The sequence below is a fragment of the Protomyctophum parallelum genome (assembly GCF_964188405.1).
Source record: "Protomyctophum parallelum genome assembly, chromosome: 19".
Classification (NCBI taxonomy): Eukaryota; Metazoa; Chordata; class Actinopteri; order Myctophiformes; family Myctophidae; genus Protomyctophum; species Protomyctophum parallelum.
In genome coordinates, this window is record NC_139717.1 from 4,678,537 (window position 1) to 4,700,348 (window position 21,812).

General features: G+C 40.5%; 1 protein-coding gene across 1 annotated transcript in view; it reads left to right on the forward strand.

The window, feature by feature from the left end:
• Window positions 1-368: 368 nt before the first annotated feature.
• LOC310876336 (matrix metalloproteinase-16-like) overlaps window positions 369-21,812 on the forward strand; it is a gene marked incomplete at its 3' end in the record, with an annotated part of 72,304 nt that continues 50,860 nt past the window's right edge. The window contains exon 1 of the mRNA XM_083789859.1: window positions 369-429. The remainder of the gene's footprint in view (window positions 430-21,812) is intronic.

The window sequence follows — 21,812 nt, forward strand, 5'->3', positions numbered from 1 at the left end:
GGCTCCAGAATTTAATAGATCTTTTATGTATATTTAGAAGTAAAGGATATTGGCCTAGTTCACCCCAGAGTTTGGGCATTCTCTCTCTCTCTCTCTCTCTCTCTCTCTCTCTCTCTTTCTCCAGTGGAAACCCCCCTCCCCCCTCTCTCAGCCCCCCATCTTTCTCTCTCTCTCTCTCTCTCTCTCTCTCTCTCTCTCTCTCTCTCTCTCTCTCTCTCCGGCCACAAAGCAAAGGGCTAAGGTCATGTCTCCTTCACCATCCCCCCACACCCCCGCCCCGTTTAAAAGTATAGGAGAGGAGCATCAGGAATTCACTTCACACTCTGACACCGGACAGCAGTTATGGTCCTGGATCTCCTTAATCTATTGCTGCTGCTGGGGCTCTGTTCTGCTTTTGCTGACGCAGATGGGGGAACCTTCGACGAGGAGGTAAAGAATCAACAGACACCAACTGGACCACTGCGGGTCCATTTGGTTCCATGGTCAGAGACATTTGACCATTGACCAAATGGACCATTTGGTTCCATGCAGGTCAGAATCGATTTAGATATGCTGTAATGCCATCACAGCAGAGAGAGAGAGAGAGATAATTTTATTTACTTAAAGGACCACTTCACCACTTTTCAACCTACCTTCATATAATAGGTCCTCACTAATAATCATGATACAATGGTACAATTTTTTTCTACTCAGTCTGTGTCTCATAGCATGGCTGTGGGCAGTTCAGAAACCGTCTTTCAGTGACATCATCATTAGGCAGATCTTTTTTTAAACAAGATTTCTTTACAAAAATGTTTAGATTTTCATTATCGTGAGAACGATGGCTTCCATTTTCGCATTGCAACTTTCCAGGACTAGAAAGCCTGCAGTTTATATTAGCTTGTATTCCCCATCGATGATGTCACTGGAAGACGGTTACTGAACTGCCCACAGCCCTCCTATGAGACACAGACCGAGTAGACAAAAATTGTGCCATTTTTTCATGATGATTAGTGAGGACCTATTATATGAAGCTAGGTTGAAAAGTGGTGAAGTGGTCCTTTAAGACAGAAGACTTTCTGTCTGCCTGGGGGGAGGGGTGGTGTGTGTGTGTGTGTGTGTGTGTGTGTGTGTGTGTGTGTGTGTGTGTGTGTGTGTGTGTGTGTGTGTGTGTGTGTGTGTGTGTGTGTGTGTGTGTGTGTGTGTGTGTGTGTGTGTGTGTGTGTGTGTGTGTGTGTGTGTGTGTGTGTGTGTGTGTGTGTGTGTGTGTGTGTGTGTGTGTGTGTGTGTGTGTGTGTGTGTGTGTGTGTGTGTGTGTGTGTGTGCGCAGAATGCTGGGTTAAATCACTATTGTAGACAGGATTGTTCTTATTTTCGAGAGGCGCTAGCCCCTCCTATGCTCAGCTTTGTGTGGCTGTAGACTATTTTGCTCTGCAAAAGGTGTGTGTGTGTGTGTGTGTGCAGAATGCTGGGTTAAATCATCATGTGAGACCTATAATCTAATCTCTGACCCATTCCTGTAGTTCCAGGCTATTGACTGAACATGTGTCGACACGCACGCACGCATCCACATACGTACTTTACACACACACGCTCAACACTCTTTCATTTAGTATAGGGCTCTATATACTTATATTTTAGAAAATACACACACATAGAATCATCTCTAAATCTGTGCCACACGTTGAGCTTGTAGATCTGCTGTTTTTGCTACTTTTGTTTGACAGAATGACAAAGTAGGGCATTAATTATTAAATAAAGTTAAAAAAAATGAGATAAGATGTAAGAGGGCATTGCTCTGCAAAAGGTGTGTGTGTGTGTGTGTGTGTGTGTGTGTGTGTGTGTGTGTGTGTGTGTGTGTGTGTGTGTGTGTGTGTGTGTGTGTGTGTGTGTGTGTGTGTGTGTGTGTGTGTGTGTGTGTGTGTGTGTGTGTGTGTGTGTGTGTGTGTGTGTGTGTGTGTGTGTGTGTGTGTGTGTGTGTGTGTGTGTGTGTGTGTAATGCTGGGTTAAATCACTATTGTAGACAGGATTGTTCTTATTTTAGAGAGGCGCTAGCCCCTCCTATGCTCAGCTTTGTGTGGCTGATTATTGGCTGTTCACTCCATATAGCAATGATTTGATTGGGTGAGCAAGTACATATTGAGGATAAATGTGCACGCACGCACACGTGCGCGCGCGTGGAGTGCAGCCAGCCGTCAGCTGGCTGGTGGAGACAAGCTGTCTATCAACTGTGAAGTGGTTGCAACGTTCTACTGGTTACTGTAATTAGATTAGAGTGGTGTTTGGGTGACACCTTGTGGCTTTAACAAGTAATTGCAGCGGTCCTCTCTTATTAAATGACTTGAATATTAATGTCTTGACTGATGGCCACGCAGCGTGTAGCCTACAGGGAAACAGCTTGGAAATAGGGTGACCAGATCCAAACTGTTCATTTGAGGGACAGAAGTATCGCTTGTGTGGGACAAGTGGGATGGGGGGACCCCGTCCCACTTGTCCCACACAAGCGATACTGGAGTACCGCATTAGCAACTTACTACTTTGATGTCATATTCGACCATAGGCCTATTGGGTATCATTTATAAACTCCTCTGGTGTCTCACATTTTGTTTTAAAATCATGCTTTATTTTTATGCTATTTCAACAGGCTTAAAAACACATATTGCAGGAAGAGTCATTGAGAGAGCTTTACAACAGAAGGCCAACTATTAGGGGACTAAACTATTAGGGCATTTGAACCTGTCATCAGTCACAATGTGGGACAGGCCGGGTCTCAATTTGTGGGACGCCTGAAAAGTCTTGGAAATGAGGGACTGTCCCACGCAAAGAGGGACATCTGGGTCACCCTGCTTGGAAATATTCACAGAGGTACAGACAGAGAACGCTCTATTTAGTCTATTGTTTTAATGTTAACATATATATAAATATTCACAGAGGTTCAGACAGAGAACGCTCTATTTAGTCTATTGTTTTAATGTTAACATATATATAAATATTCACAGAGGTTCAGACAGAGAACGCTCTATTTAGTCTATTGTTTTAATGTTAACATATATATAAATATTCACAGAGGTTCAGACAGAGAACGCTCTATTTAGTCATAAATATTCACAGAAGTACAGACAGAGAACGCTCTATTTAGTCTATTGTTTTAATGTTAACATATATATAAATATTCACAGAGGTACAGACAGAGAACGCTCTATTATTGTTTTAATGTTGAAGGGATAGTGTTTTCTAACTTAAGCTGCATGAAATACTTGCCATTAATATAGTGGTTGCAACTGTATTAATTGATTGCTCGAGTCCCGTGGTGGGAGTTCTGCTCTGGTTTTTGTGAAATATGTGAAATATGAAGTAGTTCCAGTCGTTTTGTGTTCACGCACGCACACGCACACACTCACACGCACACGCACACACACACACACACACACACACACACACACACACACACACACACACACACACACACACACACACACACACACAGCCAGTATATGACGCAAGCTCTGTGTTTGTTTGTTTGTTATGTGATTCCCTTTGTGCGTTCATGAAACAATGGGTATCTTAGTGAAGTATTTAGACGGGTACATGGGTATCTTAGTGAAGTATTTAGACAGGTACATTGGGTATCTTAGTGAAGTATTTAGACAGGTACATTGGGTATCTTAGTGAAGTATTTAGACAGGTACATGGGTATCTTAGTGAAGTATTTAGACGGGTACATGGGTATCTTAGTGAAGTATTTAGACAGGTACATTGGGTATCTTAGTGAAGTATTTAGACAGGTACATTGGGTATCTTAGTGAAGTATTTAGACGGGTACATGGGTATCTTAGTGAAGTATTTAGACAGGTACATGGGTATCTTAGGGAAGTATTTAGACAGGTACATGGGTATCTTAGTGAAGTATTTAGACAGGTACATGGGTATCTTAGTGAAGTATTTAGACAGGTACATGGGTATCTTAGTGAAGTATTTAGACAGGTACATGGGTATCTTAGTGAAGTATTTAGACAGGTACATGGGTATCTTAGTGAAGTATTTAGGGGCGGCGGTGGCTCAGGGGTAGAGTGCCTGGATGGAAACCGTAAGGTTGCCAGTTCGAACCCGGGCTCCCCCAGAGTTACTGTCGAAGTGTCCTTGAGCAAGACACTGAACCCCTAATTGCTCCCGATGTGCTAGTTGGTGCCTTGCATGGTTTCCGCTGCCATCGGTGTGTGAATGGGTGAATGTAATGCACAATCTCTGTAAAGCGCCTTGGATAAAGGCGCTATATAAATGCACCATTTACCATTTACATGGGTATCTTAGTGAAGTATTTAGACAGGTACATGGGTATCTTAGTGAAGTATTTAGACGGGTACATGGGTATCTTAGTGAAGTATTTAGACAGGTACATGTGTATCTTAGTGAAGTATTTAGACAGGTACATGGGTATCTTAGTGAAGTATTTAGACGGGTACATGGGTATCTTAGTGAAGTATTTAGACGGGTACATGGGTATCTTAGTGAAGTATTTAGACAGGTACATGGGTATCTTAGTGAAGTATTTAGACAGGTACATGCCATGGGTATCTTAGTGAAGTATTTAGACAGGTACATGGGTATCTTAGTGAAGTATTTAGACAGGTACATGGGTATCTTAGTGAAGTATTTAGACAGGTACATGGGTATCTTAGTGAAGTATTTAGACAGGTACATGGGTATCTTAGTGAAGTATTTAGACAGGTACATGGGTATCTTAGTGAAGTATTTAGACAGGTACATGGGTATCTTAGTGAAGTATTTAGACAGGTACATTGGGTATCTTAGTGAAGTATTTAGACAGGTACATGGGTATCTTAGTGAAGTATTTAGACAGGTACATGGGTATCTTAGTGAAGTATTTAGACAGGTACATGGGTATCTTAGTGAAGTATTTAGACAGGTACATGGGTATCTTAGTGAAGTATTTAGACAGGTACATGGGTATTTTAGTGAAGTATTTAGACAGGTACATGGGTATCTTAGTGAAGTATTTAGACAGGTACATGCCATGGGTATCTTAGTGAAGTATTTAGACAGGTACATTGTATATTAGTGGTGTAGTGAATCTTGGAGACCATGCCTATTGCTAGTTATGTTATGTCGTCAACCTATGAAAATGGGCAGTGTTTATGGTTGACCTTTTGATATGTGATTGCATCCTGCATGCTAGTGAATATTTAAGTGAATGCTAATATGTTTATTTCTGTTTTATTGTTTAATACAGAGCGAGGCTACCCTTGCCTTGAGTTGCTTAGTGGATTGGATGATTGCACTCTCCCATAGTAATAAGGAATAAACAACACATCGCCTATTGGCCTTTTTACACTTTGACACTAATTGCAGCAATTTGTTGAGGTGCAAAAATAAGAATGTTTGTAAAAGTAGCATGTACTCTTGATTAGTCTTGAATGCTTATAAGTACATTTAAAAGCAAGTACTTTTTTACTCTTACTTACATTTTGACTGAGCTATTTTACTTGTAGTACTTGACCAGGTCGTATTTTGTACTATTCTGTCCAGCTCTGCTTGTAGGTTGAAGTGTGTTCAGACTTGTGTTGCTAAGTTTTAGGTCAACACACTGCAGACAGTTGTGTTTACAGACTGTGATGTTCTCATGTGAGACCTATAATCTAATCTCTGACCCATTCCTCAAGGATCGCTGTAGTTCCAGGCTATTGACTGAACATGTGTCGACACGCACGCACGCATCCACATACGTACTTTACACACACGCTCAACACTCTTTCATTTAGTATAGGGCTCTAAATACTTATATTTTAGAAAATACACACACACATAGAATCATCTCTAAATCTGTGCCACACGTTGAGCTTGTAGATCTGCTGTTTTTGCTACTTTTGTTTGACAGAATGACAAAGTAGGGCATTAATTATTAAATAAAGTTAAAAAATGGAGATAAGATGTAAGAGGGCATTGCTCTGCAAAAGGTGTGTGTGTGTGTGTGTGTGTGTGTGTGTGTGTGTGTGTGTGTGTGCACGCATGTGTGTGCGTGTTTCACAAAGCGCTGGGTTAAATGCAAATGCTCCGTCTTCACTTTTCTGCCCTCACTTTTATCTTCAATATGTACTTTGCTCAGCCAATCAAATAATCGCTATGGGGTGATCAGCCAATCACAAGCCAATGTTTGCCAACCTGGAAAGCTGGGCATAGGAGGCACTAACGCCCCTCAAAAAGCTGATCTACAAGCTCATACAGCAGGGGTATTCAATTAGATTAGGCCGGGGGCCACAACTGTAGAATGATTGTGTGTGGGGGGCCTCGCGCGCACACTGACAGCACAATCTGTACTAATGATTCCCTGTAAATAAAAGTTAGGTATTTGTTACTTCAAAGTGTTTTGTTATTTCTTATTGTGGAACAAACCTTTTAATGGTGTCTTGTTTGTCTTTGTGTCTCCACCAGTCATGGCTGAGACAATATGGCTACATGGCTCCCCTGGACAGCACAGACTCATCTCTCAGGTCTCGCGCCTCTGTCCAGGATCTGTCTGAACCCATCAGGGAGATGCAGAGGTTCTACAACCTGGAGGTCACTGGACTGTTGGACCAGCAAACCATCACGTATGTCTCCTACATCTACTCATGTAGCTCCTTGGTTTTGTCAACCATTCATTGAAACCTTCGCTAGAGAAATAAGCTACAGAGCTTCATGCTCTGAGACTCATACAGTGTATTAATATAGAACAACTAGAACTGCACTCTGTCGAGTGCATACTTGCTTGTTGCACACTAGTAGGCCATAAATGGCCAACTAGTGCGCAAGCAGAGCGCGCAAGTCCTTTCGACCACTGTAAATTGTCAAATCTCAGTATCTCTGTCAAGGAACGTTTGAAATGATTAATGTTTAGATGTAACTATTTGCTACCTACTTTATACATATAAACATCTAGTATTATTAAGTATGATTCAAGTTTCTATCTATATAAGAAATACTGTTTTATCGTTGTAGATATATTCTGAATCCCTTTTTAGTTTTTCAGAGACAAATAAATCATTTATATGTGTTGAAAAAAAAGGTATATAAACTGAATTAAAATATGTTATACAGTATAATTTTTCTGTAAACGGTGGAATCTCAATATCTCTGTGAAGGAACATTTGAAATGTCTAATTATTAGGTGTAACTATTTACTACCTATCTACTTTATGCATGTAAACACCTAGAAAAAAAAGTATATAAACTGAATTAAAATATATTATACAGTATAATTATTGTATTAACAAAGTATTATTTATTGTAAATTGTCAATCATTTTAAATCTATTTCATGTTGGACTATAGTGATATTAATACTAAATCATGATCAGAGTAATATGTGTCTCTAACTTCAATTTCTTTAATAATACTTTCACATTTGTTAAAATATACATGATCTAAAATACTTCCGTAATCTGTAGTTGGATTTGTATTTAATTGTTTAAAGCCTAATTTTGACATGTAGGTCTTTATACTTCTTTCTATCTCAGTATTATGGTCTTCATTGAAATCTCCTATTATCATAATTGCAGAAGTCGGAGATGATAGATACTTTACCATGTTTTCGAGAAATGTGTTTAATTTTGAAAGGTCTGTTTTAGGTGATCTGTACATAAGAATGATATATAGATTTTTATCTTTTACATGTATACATATATGTTCTACTTTCTCTAATATCCTGCTTTCAGTTTGAATTTTTTCAATGGAAATATCTTCTTTTATAGCAAACATAACTCCCCCACCTATATCTTTTTCTCTGTCATTCCTCATTGTATTGTAATTCGTGTTCGTTGTTTTTAATTTAAAAGTAATGTTATTGTTATTGTTATGTTAGAGCTAGTCATACACATACACACCACGTACTCTGGTCCCAGCAGATCAGGCACAATTTGCTATTTTATTTTTTACTGATTATGTATATAGTATACATATGACTAGCTCTAAATGATGACGTAAGAAATATATATAGTATATATATAGTATATAGGCATATACTATATATGTATACATATATACTCTATACTCTATACTGTATAAAGTGTGTAGTTGTAAGTTGATTAGCGGTATACTGTGGTTACTTTGCGCCAAAAACCGTGACAGCTGTTCCGCCATTTGAGGCTTACGCAGAAAAACATCAAATCTGTGCCTGTGTTGCTGGACCAATGATGACGAAATGACCATATTTCTTATGTCATCATTTAGAGCTAGTCATACACATACACACCACGTACTCTGGTCCCAGCAGATCAGGCACAATTTGCTATTTAATTTTTTACTGATTATGTATATAGTATACGTATGACTAGCTCTAAATGATGACGTAAGAAATATATATAGTATATATATAGTATATAGGCATATACTATATATGTATACATATATACTCTATACTCTATACTGTATAAAGTGTGTAGTTGTAAGTTGATTAGCGGTATACTGTGGTTACTTTGCGCCAAAAACCGTGACAGCTGTTCCGCCATTTGAGGCTTACGCAGAAAAACATCAAATCTGTGCCTGTGTTGCTGGACCAATGATGACGAAATGACCATATTTCTTACGTCATCATTTAGAGCTAGTCATACACATACACACCACGTACTCTGGTCCCAGCAGATCAGGCACAATTTGCTATTTTATTTTTTACTGATTATGTATATAGTATACGTATGACTAGCTCTAAATGATGACGTAAGAAATATATATAGTATATATATAGTATATAGGCATATACTATATATGTATACATATATACTCTATACTCTATACTGTATAAAGTGTGTAGTTGTAAGTTGATTAGCGGTATACTGTGGTTACTTTGCGCCAAAAACCGTGACAGCTGTTCCGCCATTTGAGGCTTACGCAGAAAAACATCAAATCTGTGCCTGTGTTGCTGGACCAATGATGACGAAATGACCATATTTCTTACGTCATCATTTAGAGCTAGTCATACACATACACACCACATACTCTGGTCCCAGCAGATCAGGCACAATTTGCTATTTTATTTTTTACTGATTATGTATATAGTATACGTATGACTAGCTCTAAATGATGACGTAAGAAATATGGTCATTTCGTCATCATTGGTCCAGCAACACAGGCACAGATTTGATGTTTTTCTGCGTAAGCCTCGAATGGCGGAACAGCTGTCACGACGAAGGAGACCGGGCGAAAATATTACTTGCGCGCTCTGCTTGCGCAAGTAATAAGCCACTCAGAGCCTCATGCTCTGAGACTCATACAATTGCAGCTGGCAGTGCCAGCCCAGCCATCAGGCAGAGTAGGCAGTTGCCTAGGGGGCACCATGAGGGGAGGGGGGCACCATGAGGGGAGGGGGCATTTTAATTTGTATTATTTTATTTTATTTTTATTCTTCTAACTCATATATACATATTTTGGGGCATCACAAAACACCCTGACTGCACAGTGCACTGCACTACCCTGGCTAACAAGACAAATACAGTAAAACACCTTCAATATTTTGTTCAGGGTTTTTAGGCTTTCTCCTTCACATTTTTATTGACCTTGTGTATCGTTTCCGAAATATTTTTCTATGTGAAAATAAACAAAACAAACATCACATAACAACCAGGAACCATAGCAGAAGGAAGGCTTGAAGAGCATTCAGACTAGTGAGCTTAAGTAGCCCGTCCAATTGGTCAGCTGACTGCCACATCAGCGAATGACATGTGGGTCTTACACACACTGAATACACCCACATAGTAATGCAGCATATTAACCCCTTGAGTATATGTATGCGCCCTTGAGCACGGCATGAAACCCCTCGAGTATATCTGACTGAACTAACTCTGCAAGCTATACGCATCATTTAATCAGGGGCTCCAAGGAGTTATTGCTGTTGGGTGTGAGAGGCATGTAAAGTTGTACGTCATGAGCGTAACAGTGGAAGGATAAATCATGTTTGGAGAGGATGGGTCCGAGGGGGAGCATATACAGCAGGAATAGTAGAGGCCAAAATAGAGCCCTGGAGTGTCTGTCTGTCCAAGAACGAAAATAGCAACCAAGTGTCACTGTTGAACAGCCTAAAGCTAAATTCCAATACCCAAAATCTCGGCCACTCGCTCACTCCCACTCGGGGTCATTCCAGCTTGACCCGGAAATGGTTAACGTTCCATTTGTTAAAGTGCTCCATCGAGGAGGAGAGTGGAGTCGAGTGGAGGAGCCAAGTGGGCTCTCCGAGACCGCATAGAGCGAGTGTACATCAGGTGCAGGCTCGGTGGGGTATTTTGTCTCCTCGCAGCGGATTTCCGCATCACGTGTACATGTTTTTTTCCTTCTCCAGTGACATAAGTCCGCCTCCTCCACATGTGGCACAAAAACACTGCTTGAAACCCGATACTATGCACCCCCCCCCCACCCCATCCACTTGCTGCCGGCCGGCTGAGTGGCTGAAGTCGCTGACCCAACGGCCAACACACACATGCACGCACTGTGCATCCTGGCGCTTATTCACTATTTCAGGAATAAATAGCCTTGCCTAACCTTGCACATGTTACCAATACATACACATTGGCCTCGGACCCTCTGTTACATGCACAAAGCCACAAAATGATGAATTGTCTATTCTGTAGACCGTACGGCTCTGTTCAGGAGTTCCAGTGATCCAGCTGTGTGACACTGTATTGTTCCACCACTTTTGCTTTGGCAATGTTAACGTATGTTTTCCCATGCCAATAAAGCCCTTTGAATTGAATTGAATTGATACACGTCATTAGTGATCGCGGAATGTGCCGTCGCTTTGAAATGACAGCGTAGTACATTCCGATTCTAGAGGAAAATTCGACCACCACTCTGTCCTCACATCGAATCCTCTCCTCCTCCTCTCTTCCTCGCTGGGGGCGGAGCCGAGGAGCGAGTGGAGGACGCGAGGAGAGTGAGCGAGTGTGAAAGTTGCGGTATTGGAATTTAGCTTAACACAGACACAGACACACACAGGCCAAGGAGGAGGGCTAGTACAGCACAGCACAGCACAGCACAGCACAGCACAAGTACAGTACAGTACAGCACCACTCAATTCAGACGGGTCTGATTTCTTTTTTAATACTGTTTTTATTAGGCATTTTTTGTATATGACATCAGAATATTATCGACAATGATAATGAGTAGTTCAGTTATATAAAATGAAAAAAATTACAGGTAATGTAAATGTTCCACATACAATACATAATAAAAAAGATATATAAATGTGATAAACATGAAAAACAAAAACAGTTAAACAATGACAAGTGTGAACAGACAAACAAAACAGACAACAGGACAGACACTCTTGCTCTCAGACTTATCCCAACATGTTGTTGTAAATTAACTGAATTACAGACATTCTTTTTTAAATGAGAAAAAATTTAATAAAGAAAAAACACTCAGTTCCTGGGCCCCCTGACTCCCATAACTGCTGACAGACAGGTCTGATTAAAGAAGTCTGACATGGAGAGCTAAATTGTAGGCTACTGGACATTATATTCTTGTATTCTCAGCTCTAATGTCTCCTTGTCCCCCCGGTCCGTCAGAGCCATGAAGAGACCCCGCTGTGGCATTCCTGACAAGACCAACAAGGAGTGGAGCAGCTACGAAGCGGTTGGAAAGTGGGACAAGTATAACCTCACTTACAGGTACAAACGGAACAATCAGTTCTGCATTTTGATTGGTATTCAGGTATTTGTATTGATGTGCCAATAATCTATACATCGTCATGACACCTTATTATCTACCACAAAACTGGACACATTGGAGACTTTCCTAATATTGACCGAGACTTGATGAATGTCAGGCCAAACCGGCCAAACCCAAACCGTGTTTTGTCTTCCTGTGGGATTACTGTGGGGTTAGTTAGGGAATATTATATAGCTCGAACCAGTGCTGGTTATTTAGTTAGGACCGAGTTGCTTAGCCATTAGCCAGTTATTCTGTCTCATCTAGAAGACTTGTGCCAAAGGTAATAGAAGCTATTCAAGGTATATATGGGTTGTAAAGCTAGATACCTTGGTTCGTATGTGTTGTCATGTTGGAGATACCGCGTGCGTTGCTTGGTATCTGAGGTTTAGAGGCTGGGATCTGCCTTTTATGATGAGTGCAAGTCTAGTGTCACGATGATAACACCACTGTGTATATCCATCTTTGGGGTTTCTACATTAATCTGATGTCAGCGCAGGATATCAATGTTATCTCCATATATGGGACTATAGGTTATCCCCATATATGGAGCTCTACGTAAAAGCCTTCGCAACAGGAATGTAATACTCCACGTGGACAGCTTTGCTTAGTTTGTCTCTCTTTGCCTCTTCCTCTTCCTCTAGTATTGAGACCTTTGCACCTAGAATACCATATCTGGAAACATCCAAGGCCATCCATAGAGCCTTCAAAGTCTGGAAGGATGTCAGTCCGTTCACCTTTCAGTATATTCCCTACAAGGATATCTTTAATGGCCACCGCGATGAGGACGACGTCGACATCATGCTCTCCTTCCACGCGGGTCCTCACAAAGGCCATGACTTTATATCATCGGACCTGGCACATGCCTCCACCCCCAAGCCTAAGAGGAGAAGTCACGTGCACTTCAACTCAGACTGGCAATGGAGTGTCGCCAACCAGGATGTGCAAGGTAAGAGATGGTGTCACTTGGACACAAAGTGAGTTTTGCGCTATAGAGACAACCGGAATTAGTTGAAGGGGCTTTTGTTCATTTGTTACAATTAACAGGACACTTCAACTGAATTGAAGTGAGATTTAACATCAATTAGGGATGGGTCCGATTAATCGATTAATCGATAATCGTTTTTTTTTTTTTTTTTTTTTTTTTTTTTTAATGAAAATCTGTTGGAAAGGCAATATTGTCATCCAAACAGGACAGGGCTATAGGCCTACCAAAGTGTGCCTGGGATGTGTCTGTGTAGCTGCATGACTGAGAGGAGTGTGAGTGGAGATTGATTCCAATCAAGATACAGGTTTGGAGGATTTAGCAGGTGTTGGGAATTTACCTAATCAGGCCTAGGCTGGGGTTGCTATGGTGATCAATTGGATCAACAGTGGTCCAGGGACCACCAGTGGTCCTCATTTAAAAGATGGAGTTAGTAACCAAATGGACCCTTATTAACTCTCAAGAGTTACAATTATTGTTAATCAACTACATCAGGGGTTCCCAAACTTTTTTGACTTAGGTACCCCTTGGGGGGAAGATTTTTTTTATTTGTAGGGTTCATTAGGGTTTTTTTTTTTTTTATCCCCCCCCCCAAAAAAAACCGATTAATCGATTAATCGTTAATATTGAATTATACAAATCGATTTTCATTTTGGACACATTTACACATCCCTAACATCAATGAGGGCTTACAATTTACAATTTACAATTTAGGCATTTAGCAGACGCTCTTAATCCAGAGCGACTTACATTTAGGCAAGAACAAAAGCATGGGAATACATCACATAAAAGCATTTATCATGAAACATGCGTAAGATAAGAAGGTAACAGTGGAATATCTATATGATGAAACTATACATACACTATACATAATAAACTATACATATTCACTACTATGCTATACATATGTACTATGGCGTGCTATGACTATATACAATACAATTATAGTGCTGTCTACATAACATGCTATAAGTCTGTGTCAAATGCTATCTAAGCCAACAGCCAACAGTTGTTTTAAAGATGTTTTTAGTTCAGCTGTAATGCTACAGAACAGTGCAAGGTGCACAACTTGCATCTCATTCATTGCATTCCTTTTGTATGGATGCAAACAAATAAAAAACACATCATTACTTTGCAAACTAAGAATGAAAATCAGATCAATAAGATGACTACTCTGCACTGTTCTTCTTGGTTTATATCAAGGAAGCTCTGAGAAGGAAGTGAAGTGGTCACGTGACTGGGCTGCGCCATGACACTTTCATGGGAGCCAAACTACCCGGAAGTCAATGAGAGCTCAGTGACCAGCTCATGAACAAACATTATTTATGAACAATTGAGACCTTTTGTAAAGTAATCACTTCTGGAAAATAACAGAAGACATGTAACACATTATTGTCTGCTGTGTTGTTATTCGATGTGTACACTGTGTAATTTTTATAGAGGTATGATATCTAAAGAGCACAAAGTACATTTCTGAACGCACCAAGTATCGCAAGACTTCCCAGCGTTTCAGGACTGGCAGCCAAGAATTACGACATTCAAGCAACTTGGTATATAGAAACATTGCCACTTGCCATGCTTGCTTTTAGACGGAAATAAAAAACAAGCAAAACAAACAATAGGGCCACTCAGCCAGGTTGCCAACTTTGCACTTTCCAAGCAACTGGATATATGAAAACATCATGGTTGCTATGTTTGCTTTTCCAAGTAAAAAAAACAAACAGAAAAACAGTATTGAGTATCACCCTTCCGCTATTGCCTTCTTCCCATTTGCGACGCGTGGTGCTAGGATGCGAAATTCTAGTTCTCATTAGTTATTAGTCAAATATAAGTGATTTATTGCAAAGAAACAAGTGTTTTTCTTTACTAATCAAAACATTAACCTAAATTAATGATCATACAGCACTCTGTGCTGGAAATAGGAGTTTTTTTTAAATATCCATTGAATCGTATCGAAAATCGTATCGAATCGAATCGTGAATCGATGGTTGTCCTCAACACAGATACATTGTATCTCATTTTAGAGGTGGTCCTCAACACAGATACATTGTATCTCATTTTAGAGGTGGTCCTCAACACAGATACATTGTATCTCATTTTAGAGGTGGTCCTCAACACAGATACATTGTATTTCATTATAGAGGTGGTCCTCAACACAGATACATTGTACAATACAGTTCACAAAACAATACAACAGTACAACCATACATACAGACAGGACAAAACAAAACGGAACAAAAGCTCTCCCAAAGATAGCTCCCACCCCACTGTTTCAACCCTAAATAGCAGAGTTCATATGGGGGAAAAATATACCCATTGCACAGTAAGACCATGTTGCTAAGCAAAAAAAAGCAAGCAATACCAGCATGCATAATGTGATAATAATGAACAGCAGCACAGAACCAGCAGGGAACACATATGAAGGTACATACAGATCAGTCAGTATGTTATGTTTATGGAAAACAAAGACAACTGCCAAGAAGAGTACGTTAATTTAGAAGCATGAGCACGGCATGATTCCTTAAATACGTTGAGGGAAGTGATTGATCTGAGTGGACTTGGTAGGTCATTCCAATCAGATGGAGCTTTAAATTTGAAGGCACGGCGCCCACTTTCCTTTTTTATCCTTGTGGGGACTGTAAAGTAGGGATGGGACAAGAAATTGTTTCAGGTACTGTGGATAAGGAAAGAAAATACATTTAAAAATAAATTGTAGCCAATGTGAGTGTCTTCGTGATGGTGAGTTCTATATGGGCATCTCAGTATGAATCTACATAGGTTATTATAGGTGACATTGAGGGGGTAGAGGTTTGTATCGGTGGTGTTCTGATATATGACATCTGCATAGTCTATTATGGGTAGTAGTAGCTGTGCAATTAATCTTTTTCTAATCTGAAGGGTAAAACTATTGATGGATCGATATAGCGTTTTCAAACTGAAATTAATTTTCTGAACAATAGAGTTAATATGAGTCTTAGAGGAGAGTTGAGGATCCAGCCAAAGTCCTAGGTACTTAAACTCCTCCACTTTCTCCAATGCTGCCCCATCGGTAAAGTATACTATACTAATTAATTCTAGATTAATAGCATGGACTGTAAAAAATATGGACAAAGCGTTCCCCGGGTCTAACATGAACGTAAAATGAAGCCTGTCAGTCCTTCCTTGTGTACATCGCCATCTTTCTAGATCCGTTTTGGCCCAGCTGGCCATTGGCTGGCCCAGACAACGAGGCGGGACTTCCCCCCTTTTTATTTTGACTCGAGTGGGTGGGGGATCCTGTTCATAGACTGTAACGGTAGCCACGCCCCTCAGAACATGTGCGACTTTATGGTCATTTCTTTATAAATGGGACCATAATTTTCCAAAAAGAATATTATGACATAGAAATGAGACTTTAAACTAGTGACTGGAAGCAGAAAGTATTCATGACCATGTTTATTAAGGTAATACAGTCTAGGTGAAGTTGGGCCCAAATACATGGACCTCTATGGGGCTATGGGTTTTTCTGGGCCCAATGACAGCGCCACAACAGGCCATTGATATGAACTTTCAGGAAATCCCGATTTCCTTGTGGCTTCACAAAATATCTATCTGACTGCCCCCCTGATTAATAGACATTAATTAAACCAGAGATTTCTCGGGTTGGCACACGATGTTGCAAGCAAGAGAGCAGAGACACTGCAGGTCTGGCATATATTGTGATATTGCGGAAATTTGCACTAATTTATCTTCTGTTCTAATAATAATAATAATAATGGATTTTATTTATAACGCACTTTATATTCGCAAGAATCTCAAAGTGCTACAGAGTGAATAAAATCAAAAGAAACAACATACCATTAAAAACATCTAAAAGAACAGTAACATTAAAACATAAGGGCAAGGCTATAAAAATGCTTTGGTAAAAAGGAAGGTTTTGAGTCCTCTCTTAAAAGTGTCTACCGACTGTGGGGCTGTTCTGCAGTCCGTCCGTCCCCCCCTCCCCCGCCCCTCAAATAATCTCTCAAGAGAAGAATCTGCCTGCACCACTTCGAGGTGGTGCCCCCAGACGCAAAAACAAATGGATAACAAAAACGTATTTTATTTTATTTTACTGAAGGAGTTCTTCTTCCATCCATCCAGGTTCCTACAATGTGTTTCTGGTAGCGGTCCATGAGCTGGGCCACAGCCTGGGTTTGGGTCACTCCAACGACACATCGTCCATCATGTACCAACAATACAAATGGATGGAGACTGATGACTTCCAGCTGCCAGCAGATGACCTCCAGGGGATTCAAGACATCTACGGATGTGAGTGGAAATGGTTAACCCATTTTGGGGGCGGGAACCCCTTTTGGTGTTAGCATTATGTTATGATTTAGCTATTGAAAAATAGCAGATCTACAAGCTCATAGCGCGCCACCGAGTGGCGCGCTATGAGCTTGTATGCCTTTTTGAAAAATCGAAGAACGACTGACATAGAAACATAGATTTTTCAGAAAACTGTCAGGATGTAGAAGATACGCGTGTAGGACAGTGGTTCTCATAGTGGGAGTTCCAGCTACATTATAGATAGTTAGGAAGTAAACCAAGTGGACCCTAAAGGGTCTGTAACAGAGTGCAAAAATGGAACCAAATGGACTCTCAAAATTGATTTTACAATAGAAATTTAAAATAATAAATAATAATAACAACCAAAAAAACATAACAAAACAAAACAAAACGAAACAATACTACAGATGCACAGAAATATCCCGCAGTCCACCCCAGCCCCAATTCCAGACATATTTCTTCAATATATTTTTCCAACGTTGCAGCCCGTTCAGAGCTCACTCAGAGCTAGAAACTATTCAGAGTCCTGATACATGCATTATGGTAAAAGCCCCATTTTGAGTCATAGTCGTCCCGTCTATTGAGCAGCCTGTATGACAGTCGCTCGTATGCGGCCAATAGTCCCATGGAGGCGTCCCAAAGGGACGGTGCAGGTGCAGATGGAGCCTTCCAGTCCTTGACCACCAGCCTCCTACCTGACATGATGGCCATTTGTATCCATTCAGCTAAAGGAGGAGCAACGTGCCTCAATGTGGCAGGATCCCCCAGAATGAACAGACTGGGTGAAAAAGGAATGTGTAGGCCCGCTATTCTCTCCAGTCTTTCATGTATAGCGGTCCAATATTCCTGAATTTTGGAACAGCCCCAAAGCATGTGTACAAGTGTATACCGTCTCTATCCTGACACCTCCAGCATTCAGGACCATCAGTCAAGCCGACCCTAAACAGTCTCGATGGTGTCCAATATATTCTATTTTGAATTTGGAATTGAATCAACCTTGTGCGTAGTTCTCTTGACATTTTCCTTCCATTCCTAAGAATTCTAGCCCAGTCACCATCTGATATTGTAATTCCTAAATCCCTTTCCCATGGCAACTTGGATGTGGAATTACACTGGTCAGAGGCATATAGGAACATGGCATAGTATGTAGAAGCCTCATGTCCCAATCCGAATATTTAAAAAAATAATCTCCAGTGTCAATTTTAGTGTGTGTGGGGGGGGGGGGGGGGGGGGGGTGAGATGTGAGGGAACCAAAGGTTTTCTCCAATAGGTGTCTCAGTTGTCTGTATAGGCCTATTTGATATTTTTATATATTTTTTTATATAAAATACAATAAAGTTTTATTATTATTTTTGAGAGCAAGAAAACAGCATGGTTGTTTTTCACCATCTGTGCGCAACCTAATGCACACACACACACACACACGCACGTATTAACTGTATGCTTTCGGGGGTGCCAGTACATTACAGTACAGTAGAGGGTACAGTAGAGGGGCCGCCACACGGTAACTCACGGTCATTTCTCAACCGTTTCGGACGCGGCATGGCACGCCGGAACCGGCCCGGTCCCCTGGGTGCGTTCCTGGGGGTCTGGAACATCCCCATCCCCCTTCCCCCCCGCCCCGCGAACCCCCACACGGAGTTGCACCACTCACTTCACACAGGTGTGATTTCTTTTGGGACTCATAAGACTTTTTTGGGACTCATTTGAATGACCACCTGTGCATCCCGGGACCCATTACATTGAAAACCTATTTACATCACTGAACTTGGATTGTAGCTTTGCAGCTGCTGTTGAATCCAGATCAACTTGGATTGTAGCTTGCAGCTGCAGTTGAATCCAGATCAACTTGGATTGTAGCTTTGCAGCTGCAGTTGAATCCAGATCAACTTGGATTGTAGCTTGCAGCTGCAGTTGAATCCAGATCAACTTGGATTGTAGCTTGCAGCAGCAGGTGAATCCAGATCAACATGGATTGTAGCTGCTGCTAAAAGCTATGAAGGTAGTGGGGTGTATCTTTTGGGGCGTATATACGTTGGTCAGACTGTCCGACAACATGTGTTTTCTAAGTCACTCTTATATCAGTCACAACTGTGTTTAGTATCACCTTCTGGTCTCTGTTTGCAGATAATTCAGTCACAAACAACCTGACCCTGGATTAATTCCTGCCTCTCATACTCCAAGAACGGATGATTAAAGCACCTGTAGCTGCTTACACATTTATTCAAGTTTCATGTAGAACGTAGCATGTTACAATCTGTCAGCTCCACTGCACTGGTGGTGACTCACACTGAAATCGGTCCGTGTAGAAACAAGGTAACAAAACCTAACAATCCTATTGTTACAGATGTCCAGAAGCCCAGCTGCGACGCCCTGTCCCTGGCCCAGCTGTTGAATGAGATTAAGCAACTAAAAAAAAATATGAGGGAGAAGATGCTGACACCATGCCCACCAGGTGAGAGATGTTGCAAAACATTTAGAATAAATATTCAATATTGTGTATTACTACTATTTCTATTTTATCTTTTATCAGAGATTTAGAGGTAGAAAATCTGACTAAGATCATCACTGCTGGACTATGACAACTATCATAGAAGAATAATTTAAATTAAATAATAATAATAATTATTATAAATGTAATAATTATAATCTAATGATGATGGGGTAAGTGGCTCTGATGCAATTTCACAGTTATGGCAGAACAATATTCGGAACTGTTCAACTGTGTGAAAAGTAATCAGTTTGTAGTGGGTAATGCAGAGTTAAATGAAGACGTCATTGTCACTCCTGGGGAGATTTATGAAGCTGTTCTGAAGCCTGTGGCCCTGACAATCTAACAGCTGAACATCTTAAATGTGCCAGTGGGAAACTGTCCTATAATTGCAATGTGCTTTACAGGTTTCTTTGTACCTGAATCTATGCTCTCTGTGGTGTTAGTGCCAGTCATCAAAGACAAAGTAGGCAAGCTGAACAGCTCAGATAACTATAGGCCCATAGCCTTGGCCAGCGTCTTGTCCAAAGTTATGGAAACTATTATTCTGAGTAGACTTGAGAAGTATACATTTTGTCTACAGATAACCAATTTGGCTTCAAACGTAAGCATGGCACAGATATGTGTATTTTTGCTCTTAAATACATTTTAGATAAGTATAATGGACTCAATTCTACAATGTTTATGTGTTTTATTTTTATTTATATATCCTGTATATGTCCTGTAATGTATCTCCTGTAATGTCATTCATGTCGAATGTCATGTTTTTATGTTCTGTGTGGACCCCAGGAAGATTAGCTGCTGCTATGCACCAGCTAATGGGGATCCTAATAAAACTCTAAACTCTATTGATGCATCGAGAGCCTTTGATCGCATTAATCATGAGAAACTTTTTTATAAATTATCGCAAAGAGGGGTCCCTAATTTCCTAGTCAGAATCCTGGTCTTCTGGTATGCTCACCAGACGATGAGGGTAAAATGGGGGAGGTCAACCTCTGCTCCTTTTGGGGTAAACAATGGCGTCAGACGGGGCGGGATTTTATCCCCTTTTCTTTTTAACGTTTATATGGATGATTTATCTAAGGTATTAAATGCATGTGGAACAGGGTGTTGGGTTGGAAACCTGCTAATTAATCACCTTATGTACGCAGATGATTTGGTCATTTTTAGTCCATATAGTGCTGGCCTTCAACAGCTGCTGAGTACATGCTCACAGTACGGTGCTGACTTTGACATTAAATATAATGCAAAAAAAAAGCAAGATTATGATTGTTCGAAGCAGGGAAGACAGACATTTAACCTTTCCTGACTTTTATCTCTCTGGCTCTGTCTTTAGTGTCTGCAGTGAGATAAAATATTTGGGCCACTCTCTGATGACAAGGACATATACAGTATAGACAGCGTCGGAAGCTGTATGCGCAAGGAAACATGCTGTGTAGAACATTTAGCAAGTGCTCAGTACCGGTGAAGATTTCACTTTTTAAATCATTTTGTACACCCCTGTATACCGCCCACCTGTGGTGTCGATACAAGCAGGCCAGTATCAGACGATTGACAGTGGCCTACAATGACTGTATGAGGCTGCTACTGAGAGCTCCAAGAAGCTCCAGTGCAAGCCAAATGTCTGTCAGTGTTGGGTCCCTACCTGCTCTGTCTGCTGTGCTACGCAATCCCATGTATAGATTTATGTGTAGATTATCTGAGTCATTAAATTACATCATTGATGTCATTACTAACCCAATACGAAGTTCTGTCAGGTTCTCCTCCAGACTGTGGAACCATTGTCGAACGTGTCTGTATGTTCGAAACTGAACATGGTGGAACTATTTTTATTGTATATTTCTTTCTATTTTATTACTTTATTTTCATTTTTATTACTTATCTATTGTATTGTTATTTTGTACTGTGTACTGTGTACCTGTTTGAGCCAGAAAACCCCAGACCACAGAAAGTCTACTGAATGTTAAAAGTTCAGGTTTTTTGGGTGCAATTGAGCTTAGAAAACCTAAAAAAATAAGAACAATTCCAAAACCTTTTTTTTTAATGTCACAATCACTTTAAGCCACAGGCCCACAGCTGTGGGTGGAAAGACGGCAGTAGTAGAGATACAGATTTCAACAGCTTGCACGCATCGCACAAACAGCGCAGTTTAAAGAAAGGAAAGAAAGAAAGACAAGTACTTTATTATTTGTTTTATTGAACCCTGCGCTCGTCTGTTTTGAGACACTTTATTTAGTATTTAGTCTGGAGCCTGTTCTTGTTTCTTTTCCCCCGTTTTTATTTTGAAACCTTTACACTCACACACAACACAAACTCCTGCCATAAATCAACCTTGCAGTCATCGTCAATCAGC